Here is a 20893-nt window from a genome sequence, read left to right as displayed (position 1 = left end):
TGTAGTAAGGAGTGAGCATCGGACACTGCAGGAAAGAAACCGCCGAGGGGCAAGTTGGCATGGAGGGAAGATAACGCGGCAATAAGGGGTGAGAGTGCTGCAAGAGCCGAGCAAGAACAAAGAGTGAGGGAGAGGTACCTCAGCTCATAGGCCGCACTACAGGCGCCATTGGTGAAGCAGGAGGAGCTCAGCAGGAGGCTCTCAAGAGCACGCTGCAACCCAAAGAGAGGGATATGAGCTACAAAGCAAGAAGGTGTCCATCTGAGGGGGTGCCTACAGCGTGAGTTTCCTGAACAAGGGAGCGTGCAGAGAAGTTCCGAGGCCCTTAGGGGAGGCTATGGAGGACGCCGTTCAGAGCTAGGGCCGTTCAGACAAGAGAGAAGGCAAGGTGGTGGCCTTGGCGAGCAGGTGAGTAAAGCCATAATTGGCACGCAGAGGTGGTTCTACCAAGGACAGTCGAGGTTGGTAGGAAAGCAGTTTAAGGGCGGTCGCAGATGAGAAGGCTGGCACATGGAGGCAAAACAGTGCTATAGAAGACAGACGGGTGTTTAAGGTCGAGAGATGAAAGCTCCAGAGTAGCTGTAGACAGGGCCGAGGGCCGCCAATTCTCTGGAAGGAGGAGCGACGAAGTGCAGTTGAAGGGGAGTGCATGAGAGAAGGGGGAGCCGCCAGGATTTTTGAAGGCGAGGGCTTGCCTTGGTGAAGTCGAAGACGGATTGTGGTGATACCACGTTCAAATAGCAACTCTTGCTAAGCAAGATGTGGTCGGGTTTTCTGACTTTTACACGTGCTGAAGATGCTGAAGTGTGGCTACTGGACTATGGTCTATTTTTGCTAGAGGGCGGCTTGTTGAAAGAAGAGGGAGTGGCCCAAGCTTTCCCGATCTTGGTTCGTGGAAAAGCAAAGATATAGTACGAGGGCTTGCAGGCTGAAGAAAAGCAGGATTAGAACACATTGGAAGCGGTATTCCGAATCGAAGCCGATATGTGGCGAACACGCAATGGAGCGAAGTAAAGCAAATGATGGACAACCTAAAGCAGAGCCTTGACGGTGATTTTCGAGCATTTGTGTGGGAGTTTTTCCATATGAAGCAAGTTTGTGAAGGTAACTGCTGTAGAGAATGCCGATTTTTTGAAGATGACCAATTTTATGGACTGCTTGCATGTAAAAGTGCGAGATAAAGTCGATGGATGGACCGTGCACGTACAAAGAGGCAATAGCCTATGCGCAGAGCAGGACGAAGAAGCTTTTAAGGAAGCAGCAAGCAAAGAAGGTTCTGGCGAGTCCATTGGTGCCAAGGCCAATTGCTAGGGAAGAGCTTCAAGTAATCCGACCCTTTGTTGATGCACATGTGGTAGCAGCGGATAGGCATGGTGACAGAGTAGAGATGATATCGTGTGGGTCCACGAGGCCTAAGCAGCTACAGGGAGGAGTCTACCGAGTACCGTCTAATGTTCTTGACCAAGTGACTTACGAAAAGCAGGCAGTGGAGAAGGTAGCTAAAGTGCCAAAGCCGGTGAGTTTTGTGGAGAAACCAGAGATGTATTCGAGTTATAGCAGTGCCTTGGATACGGACAACAGATGGGAAATGGATGATCTGATTTCTCAAGGTATGAGACATATGATGTTATGCATGTTGATAAGGCGATCAAAGCGGAACAGATTGTAGGTGAAGAGACATTTTCTGCGGACCAAGGAGTTGAGCAACCCTCTGTCGTGCCTTGTGATGGTCAAGCCATGTTGATTGAAGAAGAATGTCTTGCTGAAGATGATTGGGGATTCGATGAACCGATTGTCGATGTTGATGACGAGACATAGATTTTGATTGCTAGAGTGTGGTTAGATGTAGAGAGAAAGAGAGAGAGACGAGACAATTGTTGAGATGTAGAGAGAAAGAGAGAGAGACGAGACAAGATACACACCATATATTGTTGAGATGTAGAGAGAGAGAGAGAGAGAGAGAGACGAAACAAGATACACACCATATACGCTCCCAAAGACTCATTCATATTGAGGACAAGATACAAATATATAGGTGAGACCAAGTTGAGTAGAGTGAGCCATATATAGCTCCAACACCCCCACTCAAACAAAGGTCTCTAGCTTTGGATGAAAAAACCCTTGGGAAGTTCAAGGGAAAAACCCAAGCCCCTATACAATGTGAAAATATGAACCAGCGATGATGATGTGAAAGTGAATTGTGCATCTATGTACAAATATTCAAGTGACTTAGAGATCACAATGTGCAAATGTGGAGTGTGCATAGTACATGGTACCTAAAAGATTACAATGTCATATGTACAAAGCTATTACAATAGCAAAGAAGCTAATCTAGAAAGAGTGAGGTCGAAGAAACTCCAAGCTCCGAGCGCAAGAGGATGAAACGTGACTCGTTGAGGCCTTTGGTCAAAATGTCTGCAATCATCTGGTCACTTGGACAATGTTCAACCATAATGGTTCCTTTGCGTACTTCATACCTGACATAATGATAATGGACAGCAATGTGCTTTGACTTATTATGTTGAACATAGTCTTTTGCAAGACTAATAGCACTTTGGTTGTCACACCGCAAGGGTGTGCTAGAAAGAGGAGAGTGACCAATATCAACCAGCATTTGTCGAAGCCAAATCAACTCACGAGCTGCAAGTGATGCCGCAACATATTCTGACTCAGTCGTAAAAACTGCAACACAACGTTGTTTCTTGCTGGTCCAAGAAACAAGACAACCATTTATAAAGAAGCAATTTCCACTAGTAGATCGCATAGATAAATGTGAGCTTGCCCAGTCTGCATCTGTGTAACCCAAAAGAGAAAGAGATTGCATAGAATCCGATGTGAGTTGTCGTCGATAGATTAAACCAAAATCTGTAGTGCCTTTCAAGTATTTCAACACACGCTTTGCAGCAGACCAATGCTTAAGAGAAGGACATGCAAGATGTTGTCCAAGATAATTAGCAGCAAACAGAATATCAGGACGAGTGTTCATGCCAACAAACTGAAGACATCCAATCAAGTTAGCATAAGGTTGATTTGTGACAAGTTGACCGCCATTGTCAGAAGTGTTCTTCGTAGAGCTCGCAAGACAAGGTGTGTTGGCTGAATGTGCAAATTCCATACCAAATTTTTGAATAGTATCTGCAATAAACTTTGACTGTCGAAGGAATAAAATACCTTTTGTACGGTTCCGTTCGATTTGAATGCCAAGACACAAGTGAATCTCTCCAAGATCCACCATATCAAATGCAGAAGACAATAACTTTTTTACTTGCTGAAGAAATCCCAAATCATTGGAAACAAGGATGGTATCATCCACATAAAGAGAAAGAATCACAAAACTACTACCTTGGCGTTTTATGTATAAGTTGGGGTCGGACGAGCAAGAGATGAATCCTTTAGAGGTGAGAAAAAGATCAAATTTTGTATACCAGGCTCGCGAAGCTTGTTTGAGACCATATAGTGCCTTATGGAGTTGAGCAACAAGGTCTTCTTTACCTGGAATAACAAACCCTTCTGGTTGTTCCATATAAATTTCCTCTTCCAAGTCACCATTAAGAAAAGCAGTTCGGACATCCATTTGATGAGCTTCTAAATCAAATTGAACAACAAATGCCAATAAAACTCGAACACTTGTAATGCGAACAACTGGTGAAAAAGTCTCTTAATAATCAACACCAGCTACTCGGGAGTAACCTTTTGCAACTAAAGGCGCCTTGAACTTATCAAAAGATCCATCTGCTTTTACTTTTGTCTTATACACCCACTTACATTTAATAGCTGTACGACCAGGAGGTAATTCAGTTAGTATCCATGTACCTTTAGAGATAAGAGAATCGTACTCTGCTTCCATAGCCTCTTGCCATTGATCCTTTTGTGGTGAAGAGATAGCTTCATCATAAGTAATGGGATCTTCGGAAGTAGAAAAAGAATTATCAGCAATATCGTCATCATAAACATGACATGAGCCATGTTCAAAATCAATAGGCAGATCAACAAAAATATCAATATCATCATTGGCAACATTCGGAATGGATGGTTGTGAAGAGGAAAGTTGCTCTATAGGAAGAGTTTCATCTTCTGAAAGAAATGGAAAAGCGTGAAGCAATGATTTAGTATCATCAGAATCATCCATGGACCATAAGCCTCCCATAAGCTGTTCGTTAAAAGTAGCATCACGATTCACAATTACTTTCTTGGAGGAAGGGTCATAGAATTTGTAGCCTTTGGAAGTGTCAGAATATCCAATAAAAATAACTTTAAGACCAGGAGCATCAAGCCTTGTTCGTGTTTCTTTGGGAACATGAATATAAGAAATACATCCAAAGGTTTGAAAATGAGATACAGAAGGAATGTCACCTATCCATGCTGTGATGGGTATCTTACCAGAGGGTGCAGTAGTAGGAAGATGATTCTGAATAAATACTGCTGTCAAAGTAGCTTTAGCCCAGAAAACATGAGATAAGCCAGAATGAATCAACATACATCTTACAGCATTGAGAATAGTGCGATTCTTTCGTTGAGCAACACCGTCCTGTTGAGGCGAATATGGAATAGTGTGTTCATGATGAATTCCACTGTCAGCACAGTAACTCACAAACTCTCGAGAAATATATTCCCCTCCATTGTCACTACGAAGCTTCTTAAGGCGACGACCAGTTTGAAGTTCCGCAGCCTTGTGGAATTGTTTGAAAACAAATAAGGCTTCAGATTTTTGTCTAAGTAGAAATACAGTCGTATACCTTGAGAAATCATCAATGAAAGTAATGAAGTAGCGATATTGTGATCTCGAAGAAGGTAGAGGTCCACATATATCAGTATGAACAAGATCCAATATGTCATGAGAATGAGTTGTATTTGAAAGAGGAAAGGGTTTTCGATTGTGTTTCCCAAGAGCACAAAATTCACAAATTCCCATATGGGGATGGGCTTTAAGATCCATGCCATGAACAAGATCACGACGTTGAAGATCAAGGAGTTTTGAGAAATCAGCTTGAACAAAACGGTGATGCCATACTTTGCAATCATGATCACATGGAGCAGTGACAACATTTGCTACAGCATCGTTGAGAGAAAGTTCAAACAAATTACCATTTCAAGGAGCAGTGGCTATAGTCTGTCCATCTTTCTCAATTCGGCATTTGGTATGATCAAATCCAACGAACAGACCAAGATCAACAAGTCTAGCAACTGAAAGAAGATTACGTTGAAGATCTGGTACATGTAATACTCCTCGCAAAATTCGAGTGGAAGAAGATAAGGTACCAAGATATAAGTCTCCAATACCCTTTACTTGACAAGTAGTATCATCAGCAAGATAAACAACATGTTGAACTGGAAGTGGATGATAGTTATGGAGCCACTTAGACTGATATGTCATATTTTCTGTAGCACCAGAATCGACAATAAAAAGTGATCCATCGCGTACATGAAGTATTCTGTCTGGAGCAACTGAACATAGGATGCAGCTTGTTTGTGGTACAATGTTGTTTCGATGTTCAGTAGCATATGCTCTATTGCGATCTGTGTCGAATCGACGCTTATAGCACATATGACTGGGATGATCAGATCGTCCACAATATTCACAAGAAGAAGAAGAAGAGTCTCTAGATAAACGTGGTTGTTTTGTGGTAATATTGTGTTCTTCATCATATTGACGTGCCCAACAATCATCTTCAGGATGGCCATTTCTGTTGCAGTAAGAACATTGCTTATTAGGAAATTTGAGACGAGAGAAAATATTACTGTGACGGCCACCTCTGCAGTTTCCTCGTTGAAATGGACGCCTTCGAGCATAAAAAGCCCGTTCCATCTGTTGTGACTCAGTCTCCTCTTGTGAAATCATAGCTGTATCATGACCAACATTACGATGTTCTTGACGTTGAGAGTATTCAATTAAAGACATGCAGGCTTGGTCGAAATCAAGACCATCTTTATTAGAGAGAATAGTAACAATGTTATCATAAGAACAATCCTTCACCGTATCAAGGAGAAGTGTAATCAGTTGCTTTTGTGGAACAGGGTCACCGGCAGTAGCAAGTTGATTAATAATAGATTTGAAAGATTTAATATGTCCCGTCATGGCAGTACCAACTTCATATTGTAACTTGTTAAGAAACCCTCTCAAATAAAGTAATTCTGTGACAGATTTCTTTTGAAAGTTTGCAATAAGGTACTTCCATACGTCATGGGAAGTAGGAAGTTCATATATATCAAGCAAAAGGGAATCAATAAGAGCAGAAAGAATATATCGACGAGCTGCTTTATCACGTCATTGCCAATCCGTATAGGCAACATTCCAATCTTCAAATATAGGTCCTTCAGTGATAAGCACGTTATCATTATCTGTATCACCAGGCTGAGGCGGACAAACATGATTTCCAAGAACAACATCGGAGATTTCATCGCCTTCAAGAATTAACAACATCTTTGCTTTCTAGCCTGGAAAACCTTGACCTTCGAAAGGAGGAATAGAACGCTGACCAGAAGGAAAGCCGTTGACGAGAATATTCATAGCCATATCTTGTTGCGAGAAGACGTATAAGATAAGATCGCAAAATTTACACACCATATATGGTGAAGTCCGCAATTGAGAATGAGAGAGATATGAGGACTGCGTTCCGTCAACGATAAACGTAAGAAGGATGCTCAAGGAACGTCCAAAGATGTGAGAGACGTCACCCAAAAAAGGCAGGGTAAAGGATACGTTAATAATAAAAGAGTCCTCAAAATAGAGTGGCGTGAGACGCAAGATTGACGGCCACAATACGAATAGCAAAAAGCCGAATCTTCTCGAAAAAGTTAATACCAAAATAAGAAAAACGATCGTGGACGCTTCACGAAGAAGTAGGACGAAGAAAGCTGCGTCAAGTTCAATTGCAGTAAAACAACATAACTTTCTGCTGCGAACTCCGATTGACGCAAACCTAGAACTCAAATCGAAGAGCTCGAGGAGACGAACAAGTTTTGGATGAAAAGTGCCAAATTTTGAGCAGAACAGCAAGAAAAATTGAGATGAAGTTCAGGGTGTCATCAACAAGAAAACGTAATCAACGATTAGATTGATTAGCAATAAACGTCACACAAAACACTAATCATATTCTTCTTAACACAAAACAACCACAGCTAACAAGAATCAATGCTCAAAAATAAAATTTGTAGCAATTTTTGAATCTTACATTCAAATCGCATACACATACTGTTTTGTCACCATGAATTGAATCGGCGCGTGATCGTTACTGCTCTGATACCATGTTGAGATGTAGAGAGAAAGAGAGAGAGAGAGAGAGAGAGAGACGAGACAATTGTTGAGATGTAGAGAGAAAGAGAGAGAGACGAGACAAGATACACACCATATACGCTCCCAAAGACTGATTCATATTGAGGACAAGATACAAACATATAGGTGAGACCAAGTTAAGTAGAGTGAGCCATATAAATCTCCAACAAGAGTGATGGCTAGGATACAGGATATGCAAGGCTGTGTGCTTGCTCCAATGTTGTTTGAAGCGCCTACAGGTGAAGGTATGCCAGTGTCTGCTTTGGATGATCGGATACCACAAGTTGGTGCCATGCTGCTGATGGATCTGTTGATAAAGGTTGTTATGAAAGCACCACTATGCCGCTTGCTACAGGTTGTGTTTTTCAAAGACGATGATCCTATGGAGATCTCTCTAGACGATGGCTGCAAGGCACAGGATGTAGGAGCTATGCAGGGTGTGCATGTTTGTTTTGGGCATGGAGACCGTCCATGTATACAACTTTTTGAAGGGTGTTGCTATGAAAGTCTACAAAACTGGTTGGCTGACAAAGTTACAGGTGCAAAGCAGGGAATCCTTGCCTATGTGTTACAGACGGATGACAATGATCTGCAAAGCTATATTTTTTATCTTGAAGGAAGCTTCATTACAATTGGGAAAGCCTATGGCTTTCCATTTGACCCATGCAGGTGCTACAGCCAGTGAGGCTCTCTATCTATCTACTACTTCATATAAATACTATCTATCAACTTCTTATTATGCAATGCTACTTTACCTAAATAATGTTATGGTTGAGCATAAATGCTCAAGGAGGGGTTGGGAAATGATGGTACAACTAAGTTATGTCGGTCCAGAATAATGGCTATAGCCTCGCTATGGAATCATGCAGATACAGGTTGAAGCGCTGGAGTCGGTGCCAGATGCCGATAGCGGCAATCTTGATCATGATGTGTATGCCAGATGTGGCAATTAGCAGGTCCAGTATGGTTTTTGGTCGCTAATGGTCGAAGTGCTTGCAGATGCATAAACATGGTCTCAGCTCCTCTATGGTTCGACCATTGGCTTGTCACTTAAAGGTTTTTGCAGCTCCATTTCATGTTAAATCTAGGTCGAAGGCATCTACCATGATTACATTGAGGTCGAGCATCCTAGTGAGTTTGAAGTGGCACGGCCATGACGTTCACCATTTTTCGGCGGAAATATCCTTGACCAAGGATCCTTGCGGTGGTTGGCTTTTGCTAGGGACGGAATCATGACCATGCACGAGCCTGTGATTTGGGCAAGGGAATGCCGAGCTCGACATGACAATGATTTCTTCGCATGGGAATGCTTGCCAAGTTGGAGATTTTTTTTTTTAAAAGGTAAAAAAAAAACAAGCTTTTTCTCAAATTTTGGTGGGCATGCAAAAACGAGCAAGGGCAGGACTCAGGAGGAAGGTTGCCAGGAGTGCATGGGGTTGAAGGGCGCCATCTGGATGGGAAAGTAGGGACAAATGGATGGTTGCATGAGGCAAAGGAGGGGGAGTGTTGCACTAGGGGGCGAATGCAGAGCCACTGTGGGCAAGGGATACCAGAAGTGACGGGTAATTGGTTGAAGTTAGAGAGGAGCAAGGTGGGCCGTCTGGTGGCGAGAAGGGTCAAGAAGAGATGTAGGAGAGGAAAAGCCGCCAGGGGCTGGTCTTGGAAAGTGAGGAGGTGCTGCAGCCAGGGGTGGCCGCCTGTAGGGAATGTCGATAGAGCCAGCGAGCTGCAAGTGATGAGGGTTGTGAGCAAGCAGGATTCGCATTTGGCGAGAGAGGGAGCGCTGAGAGCATCACTGGGGATGAACTTGGGATCACTGGGGGGAAGATGATTCAAGGAGGGCCATTGCAGGGAAGGCCGCCAAGGGCTGGCCATGCAAGGGAATGACAAGGGCAAGCCTGAGAGGATTGAGAAGATCCTGCAAAGCCGGGCCTAATTAAGGGGGGGGCCAGTTGTGGATACAGGTGACACAATCTGCAGGAAGAGAAGGGAGCCCTGCAGAGGAGCTGGGCCATGGTCGGCTCATGAGGTAGATGTTGCAAAGAGATCTGCCAAGAGAGGACGAAGGGAGAGACAACAGAGAAAAGCAAGAAGCCGCCAGTTGTTGTAAGGAGTGAGCATCGGACAGTGCAGGAAGGAAACCGCCAAGGGACAAGTTGGCATGGAGGGAAGATGACGCTGCAATAAGGGGGTGCGAGCGCTACAAGAGCCGAGCAAGAACAAAGAGTGAGGGAGAGGTACCTCAGCTCACATGCCGCACTACAGGCACCATTGGTGAAGCAGGAGGAGCTTAGCAGGAGGCTCTCAAGAGCACGCTGCAAGCCACAGAGAGGGATATGAGCTACAGAGCGAGAAGGTGGCCATCTGAGGGGGTGCCTACAGCGTGAGTTGCCTGGAGCGTGAAGAGAAGTTTCGAGGCCCTCACGGGAGGCTATGGAGGACGCCGTTCAGAGCTGGGCTGTTCAAACAAGAGAGAAGGCAAGGTGGTGGCCTTGGCGAGCAGGTGAGCAAAGCCATAATTCGCACGCAGAGGTGGTGCTACCAAGGACACTCGATGGTTGGTAGGAAAGCAGTTCAAGGGCGGTCGCAGATGAGAAGGGTGGCACATGGAGGCAAAACAGTGCTATAGAAGGCAGACGGGTGTTGAAGGCCGAGAGATGAAAGCTCCAGAGTAGCTGCAGACACGACCGAGGGCCGCCAGTGTTCTGGAAGGAGGAGTGACCAAGTTCAGTTGAAGGGGAGTGCATGAGAGAAGGGGGAGCCGCCAGGATTGTTGAAGCCAAGGGCTTGCCTTGGTGAAGTCGAAGACGGATTGTGGTGATACCAAGTTCAAATAGCAAGTGCTGCTAAGCAAGATGTGGTCGGGTTTTCTGACTTTTCCAGGTGCTGAAGATGCTGAAGTGTGGCTAAAGGACTATGGTCTATTTTTGCTGCAAGGCGGCTTGTTGAAAGAAGAGGGAATGGCCCAAGCTTTCCCGCTCTTGGTTCGTGGAAAAGCAAAGATATGGTACGAGGGCTTGCAGGTTGAAGAAAAGCTGGATTGGAACACATTGGAAGCAGTATTCCGAAGCCGATATGTGGCCAACACGCATTGGAGTGAAGTGAAGCAGATGATAGACAACCTAAAGCTGAGCCTTGACGATGATTTCCGAGCATTTGTGTGGGAGTTTGAGGCCATATGAAGCAAGTTTGTTAAGGTAACTGCTGTAGAGAATGCCGATTTTTTGAAGATGACCAAGTTTATGGACTGCTTGCATGTAAAAGTGCGAGATAAAGTCAAGATGGATGGACCGTGCACGTACAAAGAGGCAGTAGCCTATCCGCAGAGTAGGATGAAGAAGCTTTTAAAGAAGCAACACGCAAAGAAGGTTCTGGCGAGTCCATTGGTGCCAAGGCCACAATTGCTAGGGAAGAGCTTCAAGTAATCCGACCCTTTGTTGATGCACATGTGGTAGCAGCAGATAGGCGTGGTGATAGAGTAGAGATGATATCGTGTGGGTCCACGAGGCCTAAGTAGCTACAGAGAGGAGTCTACCGAGTACCGTCTAATGTGCTTGACCAAGTCACTTACGAAAAGCAAGCAGTGGATAAGATAGCTGAAGTGCCAAAGCCGGTGAGTTTTTTGGAGAAAGCAGAGATGTATTCGAGTTATAGCAGTGCCTTGGATACACACAACACATGGGAAATGGAGTCTGATTTCTCAAGGTATGAGACATATGATGTTACGCATGTTGATAAGGTGATCAATGCGGAACAGATTGCAGGTGAAGAGACATTTTGTGCGAACCGAGGGGTTCGGCAACCCTCTGTCGTGCCTTGTGATGGTCAAGCCATGTTGACTAAAGAAGAATGTCTTGATGAAGATGATTGGGGATTCGATGAGCCGTGGTCGATGTTGATGACGAGACACAAATTTTGATTGCTAGAGTGATGGCAAGGATACAGGATATGCGAGGCTGTGTGCCTGCTCCAATGTTGTTTGAAGCGCCTATAGGTGAAGGTATGCCAGTGTCTGCTTTGGATGATCGGATACCACAAGTTGGTGCCATGCTGCTGATGGATCTGTTGATAAAGGTTGTTATGAAAGCACCACTATGCCGCTTGCTACAGGTTTTTTTTTCAAAGACGATGATGCTATGGAGATCTCTCTAGACGATGGCTATGAGGCACAGGATGTAGGAGCTATGCAGGGTGTGCATGTTTGTTTTGGGCGTGGAGACCGTCCATATATACAAGTTTTTGAAGGTGTTGCTATGAAGGTCTACAAGACTGGTTGGCTGACAAAGTTACAGGTGCAAAGCAGGGAATCCTTGCCTATGTGTTACAAACAGATGACGATGATCAAAGCTATATTTTTTATCCTGGTGGAAGCTTCATTACAATTGGGAAAGCCTATGGTTTTCCATTTGACCCAGGCAGGTGCTTCAACCAGTTAGGCTCTCTATCTATCTACTACTTCATATAAATACTATCTATCAACTTTTTATTATGCAATGCTACTTTACCTAAATAATGCTATGGTTGAGCATAAATGCTCAATGAGGGGTTGGGCAATGATGGTACAGCTAAGCGGTCCAGAATAATGGCTATAGCCTCGCTATTGAATCATGTAGATACATGTCGAAGCGGTGGAGTCGGTGCAAGATGCTAATAGCGGCAAGCTTGATCATGATGTGTATGCCAGATGTGGCAATTAGCAGGTCCAGTATTGGTTTTTGGTCACTAATGGTCGAAGTGCTTGCAGATGCATGAACATGGTCTTCAGCTCCTCTATGGTTCGACCATTGGTTTGTCACTTAAAGGTTTTTGCAGATCCATTTCACGTTAAAGCTAGGTCGAGGCCATCTACCATGATTACATTGAGGGTCGAGCATCCTAGCGAGTTTGAAGTGGCACGGCCATGACATTCACCATTTTTCGACGGAAATATCCTTGGCCAAGAATCATTGCGGTGGCTGGCTTTTGCTAGGGACGGAATCATGACCATGCACGAGCCTGTGATTTGGGCAAGGGAATGCCGAGCTCGACATGACAGCAATTTCTTCGCATGGGAATGCTTGCCAAGTTGGAGAGTTTTTTTAAAAGGTAAAAAAAACAAGCTTTTTCTTAAATTTTGGTGGGCATGGAGTAACGAGCAAGGGCAGGACTCAGGAGGAAAGTCGCCAGGAGTGCATGGGGTTGAAGGGCGCCATCTGGATGGGAAAGGAGGGACAAATGGATGGTTGCATGAGGTAGAGGAGGGGGAGTGCTGCACTAGGGGACGGATGCAGAGCCACTGTGGGCAAGGGACGCCAGAAGTGGTGGGTTGGTTGAAGTCAGAGAGGAGCAAGGTGGGCCATCTTGTGGCGAGCAGGGTCAATAAGAGGTTTAGGAGAGGAAAAGTCGCCAGGGGCTGGTCTTGGAAGGTAAGGAGGTGCTGCAGCCACGGGTGGCCGCCTCTAGGGAATGCCGGGAGAGCCAACGGGCTGCAGGTGATGAGGGTTGTGAGCAAGCGGGAGTCGCAGTTGGCCAAAGAGGGTGCACTGAGAGCATCAATGGGGATGAACTTGGGATCACCGGGGAGATGATGACTCAAAGAGGGCCATTGCTGGGAAGGCCGCCAGGGGCTGGCCATGCAAGGGAGTGACAAGGGCGGGCTTGAGATGATTGAGAAGAGCCTGCAAAGCCGGGCCTGAGGGGCGGCCAGTTGTGCATAAAGGTGACACAATCTGCAGGAAGACAAGGGAGCGCTGCAGAGGAGCTCGCCATGGTCGGGTCATGAGGGAGGTGTGCCAAAGAGAGTTGCCAAGAGAGGACGAAGGGAGAGACAGCAGAGCAAAGGAAGAAGCCATGAGTTGCAGTAAGGAGTGAGCATCGGACATTGCAGGAAAGAAACCGCCAAGGGCCAAGTTGGCATGGAGGGAGGATAGCGCTGCAATAAGGGGGTGCGAGCGCTGCAAGAGGTGAGCAAGAATAAAGAGTGAGGGAGAGGTACCTCAGCTCACAGGGTGTGCTACAGGCACCGTTGGGGAAGCAGGAGGAGCTCAACAGGAGGCTCTCAAGAGCATGCTGCAAGCCAAAGAGAGGGATATGATCTAGAGAGCGAGAAGGCGGCCATCTGATGGGGTGGCTACAGCGTGAGTTGCCTGAACAAGGGAGCGTGCAGAGAAGTTCTGAGGCTCTTAGGGGAGGCTATGGAAGACTCCGTTCAGAGCTAGGGATGTTCTGACAAGAGAGAAGGCAAGGTGGTGGCCTTGGCGAGCAGGTGAGTAAAGCCATAATTCGCACGCAGAGGTGGTGCTACCAAGGACAGTCGAGGGTTGGTAGGAAAGAAGTTCAAGGGCGGTCTTGCAGATGAGAAGGGTGGCACATGGGAGGAAAAACAGTGCTATAGAAGGCAGACGGGTGTTGAAGGCCGAGAGCTGAAAGCTCCAGAGTAGCTGCAGACAGGGCCAAGGGCCGCCATTTTTCTGGAAGGAGGAGCGACCAAGTGCAGTTGAAGGGGAGTGCATGAGAGAAGGGGGAGCCACCAGGATTGTTGAAGCCGAGGGCTTGGCCTTGGAGCATGTGTAGAAGGTCATCAGGGATACGGGCTGCCAATAGCATAAAGTGGAGCACAAGGAGGATTGCACACCATGGTGTGGCCATCATAACGAGCGCCGTCAATCGCGTTTGGAACAGTCGCCGTGGTCTAAGGAGTAGCCGCCAAGGGCCGCTATCATTGTATTGGATAATGTTTATGTGATACCTAATGGGTTTGTGTTTTTTGCCGAGTTCGCCATCAATCTCGTCCGCATCTCGTCTTTTGCCGTGTGCCCGTGGTAGCACTGGCTCCGGGATTGCGTGTGTGTGTGCAGAGAGAGAGAGAGAGAGAGAGAGAGAGAGAGAGAGGGAGAGAGGGATTGTGGTTGCAGATTGAGTGTGGTTTTGTGTGCGGTCAAGGCGTGCGAGGCCTCCCGGCGTGAGTGTGTTTACAGATATGGGTGCATTGATGTGTGTGTCAGTAAATACGATTGTGTGTAGCCGAAGTTGCTCGTAAGCGAGGCTATTCATTGTGTGTAGCCGAAGTTGTTCGTAAGCGAGGCTATTCATTGCAAGTTGCAGAAAGTGTGCATGCGCGTATGTTTCTGAGTGGCTTGGGTGTGTTGGATATGTGCTGGGCTATAGAGAGGGATCTAGTTTGTATACTGTGTGTGTTCCCATTTCCCCCATCCCAACAAGATGAATGTGTCACCATGAAATGTTTGAAATATGTATATTATCAAATTAAATTATTCATCCTCTAAAGTTATAAAGCATGCATCAAATCCATGTTTAGGGCCATGGCTTCTTGTAAGGTATGTACATGACAACAACCGTTGGTAGCCACTTTCCCATATATCACAATATGTACATTATTATTTTTATAATCATGCATCAAAAAATATAAAAAGCAAGGTTAATGTTTTTATTTCACATTGTGTATGTGCCACGACATGATATCTACCTCCCTTGAGCCTGCACATCCTTTGATATGTGCCAACTTGATTACTTCTTTGTTTGCATACACATCAATTGCAAACATCCAATGAGGGACACAATAAGCACAAAGTTTGCACTTAGATAATAGGGAAAATATACAAACTTTTTGCTATAATAGCACAACCATATGATAAGTAATACATTCCTCCATAGACTCCATGGGCATAAAACTAGAGAGACATGAATCAAGAACATCAAAGTATTTCCCTCTATCAAAGGGCATATAAGTACTCCAAACAAGACTATAGGCATCATAATGTCCTCTTGGGTCATATGATAGCATCAAAAAGTCCCACATATAACACATAGCATGAAACTGTGGTGAATGACATCACCCCCTCTAGTATCCAAAAATTGAGCATGTATAGGCTTCAATCATCAAGCTCCATATTATCCATTACCTCATTTGGTGCCTCATAAACTGCTCATGAGGCAGGGGAGGGGGTCACTATGTATAAATTGTGTATATCGCATGCATTCGAGGAATATTTTTAAATCTCCTTCTTTGTGAATTTTTTATAGATAAAGTACAACCTTTTCCTATTCAATTTGTATTTTTTTTCCCAATTCCATTTTTTGGGACTCTGTATGTAAAAAAATGAGAAAAAATGAACCCCTTTTGTTGCACTCAAGTGATAGTCATATAATTATTAAGTGACCCCTAGAAGATAAAATTGCATGCATAACTTCTCTTATAGGCATCATCCAACAATCACATAATCTCTACCTTATGCCGAACTCCTTCTTTCTTAAGGTCATATATACCATTGTACTTTTGGATACCCCTATCATAAGGAGATTCAAATTACTCCAAAGCATCATCTAGAAGACATAAAAGCTTTGTGTGCTCCTTTCTTATTGTCTCAATGCATGACATGAGTAATATATTTAAGAACCCTTGTTGTATGTGGCATGGAAACCCTCCAAGGCTTCATCCAAGGTGTACATAAGATTCTCTTTGATGGGACTCTCTTGAGAGCATATCCCATGATACAATGATGGATCCGCATCACATGTGGTATGCATATAGGCCATATTCCATTTTGACTTTTTCTCAACCATCACAGAGTCTTTCAAGTACCTTTGCACTTCAACCTTGTGAAGGACAACATGCTTCACAAAGATAACATTCAATTATTTTTCCATGTCATCATCATATTCCTTACACTCATTGGTAGGAGCCCTCCAAACAAGATCCTATGGCTTTGAAATGCATCTCATGCACCAATCCACAAGCATACATATCACATCAAAGAGCATTGGCACCACACGAAGTATTATTTTCATTTAAATATTTGTAAACCTCTTTCAAGCATGAACCACCTTCCAAATCACAAAACTCTATGTCATCCTTGGTCATACCATTTTTCATGTTCACATTTTTTGGCTACATCCATGCTCTACCACATGATTTACAACATCTTAGTCATCCTTTTCTTCACAATCAGAAATTTTGCATAACCAATCCACTAGAAGCAATATGAGCATCACAAAACCAATCCAATCCAATGAACCACCATTAGAAATTGAACTCACATAAGCATCTTTTGCAGACTGAGCGCCATCCATAGTATATTCCACCATAGGTCTATGTGCAAAAACTTCAAAGCATCAAACAAGGAAGCACAATGCTCATGTGCCAAAATTGAAACACCAATTGCCTCCACATTCCTTTGCAATTTCTTGGACTTGGTCCTAAAACTCTAGAGCCACTAACTGTTGAAATGCCACAATCATTGATCTTTCTTGAACCCCTTGATGCTTCATCTCCATGGCATAGCACTCAAAATAGCCTCTTGGACCATAACCCTCAAAGATATTACAATTTTTATTCTCAACATTTAATGCAATATGCACTACAATTTGCATTTTCTTTCCTCGTGTTATTTTCTTTCTTTTGTAAGATCACCTTATATTTCATGTCCCTTGCTAGAACCTCATGATGTACATTTGATTTTCCCTCATCACAAACCTTGTTCCAACTGATTTTGCATGGGGTTCACCAAAAAGCCTATTGGAAAGTGTGCAGTCTGGGAGGGTGCGAAACCTGTGGCTCTGAGATTTTGTGTTGAGAGTCACAAATACTTTGTGAAAAAGCATTGATGGAAAATAACCCACCCTCTTCCTAAATATGGCTTAAAGTCTAAGAGCATTCGTGATAAAACAATGACAAATACTCTTTCCTATTGTGCTTGGAATCTGCTTGTTTTGTAAATCTGCTCGTGATGAAATGATCACCAATTCATATCAATTTTTAAAAGAAGATCAATTAACGACACTAAAGTTTCATCCATGAAACACAACTCTCATACAAGCACACATCCTATTCAAAACCCAAACCTCTTTCATGGAATCTTGTAGCCTCGCCCTCATTACATAGTGGTAACTTCATATAGTTGAAAGGAATTCATGAGCTTCCACTTCATGGAAGCCATTTTTTGATGTTACAGAGATTTAAGAGCTTCCGTATTGAAGCTCACACACCATTTGAATGAAGGAAACCCCTAATTCACTCTCAACAAGCTCAGATACATGATAGTGGAGAGGCTGCACTACACTATCTTAGAGCAACCATGAAGTGAATTGCATACATGAAAAAAAAATGCAAGTTTTTTCCCCTAAGAAGCAGCCCTCTCTTTCTTCACCATATCCAAATGAGCTAATGTGTCATTTTTGGGCCTTCTCCCATTTTCATTGCAACTAGTCATTTTAGCTCATCTCTAATCCAAAAAAATTCATTTTTATGTTAAAAAACCCCAAAGAGAGTAAAACAGTCCTTAAATTTGTGGGATCACTCACATGAGCAAGCATCAAAGCCATGTCTAGGGCCACCACTCCCCTGTAAGGTATGCACATGATAGCAATTATTGGTAGCCACTTTTGTATATATTACAATATGTGCATTATTATTTTCTATTATCATGCATCAAAAAGTATAAAAATGAGGTTAATGTTTTTATTTCACATTGTGTACATGCCATGTCACGAAATCCACCCCTCAAAATCTGCACATTCTTTGAAACGTGCCAACTTGATTGCTTCTTTGTTTGCATACATGTCAATTGCAAACATCCAATGAGGGACACAATAAGCACATAGTTCCTACTTGGATCATAGGAAAACCATACAAAATTTTTATTATATTAGCACAACCATATGATAAGTAATAGATTCCTCCCTAGAATGATGGGCATAAAATTAGAGGGCCATACATCAAGAACATCAAAGCATTTCCCTCTATCAAAGGGCCTATAAGTACTCTGACAAAGACCATAAGCATCAAAATGTCCTCTTGGGTCATATGGTAGCATAAAAAACTCCCACATATGCAACCTAGCATTAAACTGTGGTGAGTTTGCATCATCATCTCTAGTATCCAAAAATTCAGCACGTATCCATAAATCATCATGCTCCATATATATATTATTCATTACCTCATTTGGTGCCGTATAAACTGTATGCATAACTGTTAGGAAATATGACATGGCTAAATAGATAATTGAGTAGTTTACTTAGTGGAGAGAGATAATTTTCACACATGAGAGAGAGAGAGAGAGAGAGAGAGAGAGCACAATATATGTGATTCATCCAATGTGGGATACGTCCATGGGAAAGCAGCCACTCAATGACTTCAGTACTTAAAAACAAGAAGGAGATTACAAAGGGATTATACCCTTTTGGAGCTCCCTTCTTGGTTCACTCTCACCACCTCACATCAACTTCACAATGCAACACAATGATTCACAATTCATTTTTTTGTGTGTAGAAGAGGCCTCCTTTTATAGGCCAAAAGGGCTGCCCTCTCTCATGAGAGGCAGCTGTGTGTAGCCGCCCTTGTGTTGACAAATCCAAATTGGACCCTCCAATCGACCCATGTGTGGCCGTCCTTGAGAAGACAAGTCCGCCTTTGAAATTGGCCACCGGCCATTGAATTCAGCCCTACCAGCCAGCAGCCTTTAACTACCGACTACCGGCCAACCGACCAAACGATTGGCTGTTTTTCGACCACTTTTCGGCCTTGTCGCGGCCATAATATTCCGGCAAAATTTTGGTTTTCGACGAGTGATTTCTCTTCATGCACGATGGATTCTCCTCATAATGGGGCCTTACAAATGTGAGTTTTTAATACAAAAATTACATGGGGTAAATCTGGCTCCATACTTAACAAACTTCACTTGTAGGCATGAAATCATGCAGTACCTCATTCAAAAATGACATAAGCTCTACCTCATGCTCATCTCCTTATTTCTTTAGGTCATATATCCCATTGTACTTTTGGATACCCCTATTATAAGGAGCTTAAATTCCTCCAAAGCATCATCTAGAAGACCCATAAGCTCCGTGTCCTCTTGTTCTTGTTGTCCCAATGCATGACATGAGCGATATCTTTTAGAAACCTTGTTGTATGTGGCATGGAAACCCTTCAAAGATTCATCCAAAAGATGCTTAAGATTCTCTTCAATGGGTCTCTCTTGAGAGAATATCTTAGTGGTGGATCCTCATCACATGTGGTATGCCTATAGGCTATATTCTCTTTGGACTTTTTATCAACTATCACACCTTCTTTCAAGTACCTTTGCACTTCAACCTTGTAGAAATCAGCATGCTTTGCAAAAATAGCACTCAATTCTTTTTCCAATTCATCATCATAATTCTTCCACTCTTTAGTAAGAGTGGGTGCCTGCATATCAACTTGCATCCCCTTCACACAAGAGCCTATGGATTTGACATGCATTTCATCCACCAATCCACAAGCATATGCATCACATCAAAGAGCATTGGCATCACAAAAATTATTTTCTTTATTTGGAGCTTTGTAAAGCTCTTTGAAGCATGAACCCACTTCCAAATGTCAATACTCTATATCAACTTGCATCCCCTTCACACAAGAGCCTATGGATTTGACATGCATCTCATCCACCAATCCACAAGCATATGCATCACATCAAAGATCATTGGCATCATAGAAAGTATTATCTTTATTTGAAGCTTTGTAAAGATCTTTGAATCATGAACCCACTTTTAAATCGCAATACTCTATGTCATCCTTGGTCATACCTTTTTGCATGGCTACATCCATGCTCTACCACATGCTTTACAACATCTTTTTCATGATTCTCTTCACAATGGGATAAATTTTGCATAGCTAATCTACTAGAAGCACTATGAGCATCACAAAAACAATCCAATCCAATGAACCACCATTAGAAATTGAGCTCACATAGGCATCTTTTGCAGACTGAGTGCCATCCATAGTATCTTCCACCACATGTCTATGTGAAAACTCCATAGAATCAAACAAGGAAGAACAATGTTTATGTGCCAAAATTGAAACACCAATGCATAAACGGCTTTGACTATATCCTCATCTCTTTCATGTAACAATGTTTTTGTCCTATAGAAGGAACTCATCTATATAGCTTTGATCTTTTCCCTAAATTGATTGTCATCTCTTGTATAGCATGGTAACTGCATCAAATTGCTATTTCCAACATCTTGTAAAAATTATACCTTTGTAGAAGCAATGCACTCCATTTCCCATTCCACAAAGCCCCAGATCTCTTGTGTGAAAGCACTTGAAAAAGCATCCCAATTGTCTCCACATTCCTTTGCAGTTTTCTTGGAGTTGGTCATAGAACTTTGGAGCCACTAACTGGTAAAATGCCACAATCATTGATCTTTCTTGAACCCCTTGATTCCTAATCTCCATGGCAAAACAATCACAAACCCTCTTTCCTATTGTGCTTGGAATCTGCTTGTTTTCATAAGAGAGTTCGTGATGAAAGGATCATCATTCACATCCAATTTTACTTGAGAAGAGCAATTAAAAACACTAAAGTTTTAGCCATGAAACCTCAACTCTCATACAAGCACAAATCCTATTCAAAACCCAAACAACTTTCGTGGAATCTTGTAGCCTTGCCCCCAATTACATAGTTGTAACTTCAAACAATTTAAAGAAATTCACGAGCTTCCACCTTCATGGAAGCCATTTTTTGATTTTTCAAAGATTTAAGAGCTTCCATATTGAATCCCACACACCATTTTGATGAAGGAAAACCCTAATTCACTCCCCACAAGCTCAAATACATGATAGTAAAGAGACCGGATTGCAATACC

General features: G+C 43.3%; 4 pseudogenes; 3 read left to right on the top strand and 1 right to left on the bottom strand.

Moving 5' to 3' along the window:
• Positions 1-1137: 1137 nt before the first annotated feature.
• Positions 1138-8254, top strand: LOC147433046 (uncharacterized; annotated as a pseudogene).
• A 383-nt stretch (positions 8255-8637) lies between these two features.
• LOC147433045 (uncharacterized) lies at positions 8638-9299 on the bottom strand (annotated as a pseudogene).
• Positions 9300-10503: 1204 nt separating this feature from the next.
• On the top strand, positions 10504-12025 carry LOC147433044 (uncharacterized; annotated as a pseudogene).
• A 276-nt stretch (positions 12026-12301) lies between these two features.
• Positions 12302-12869, top strand: LOC147433043 (uncharacterized; annotated as a pseudogene).
• The last annotated feature ends 8024 nt before the right edge of the window (positions 12870-20893 follow it).

The sequence above is a fragment of the Adiantum capillus-veneris genome, chromosome 20 (assembly GCF_014529385.1).
Source record: "Adiantum capillus-veneris isolate H3 chromosome 20, ASM1452938v2, whole genome shotgun sequence".
Lineage (NCBI taxonomy): Eukaryota > Viridiplantae > Streptophyta > Polypodiopsida > Polypodiales > Pteridaceae > Adiantum > Adiantum capillus-veneris.
Note: the sequence above shows the minus strand (reverse complement) of the source record. Positions and strands in the feature narration are given on the sequence as shown.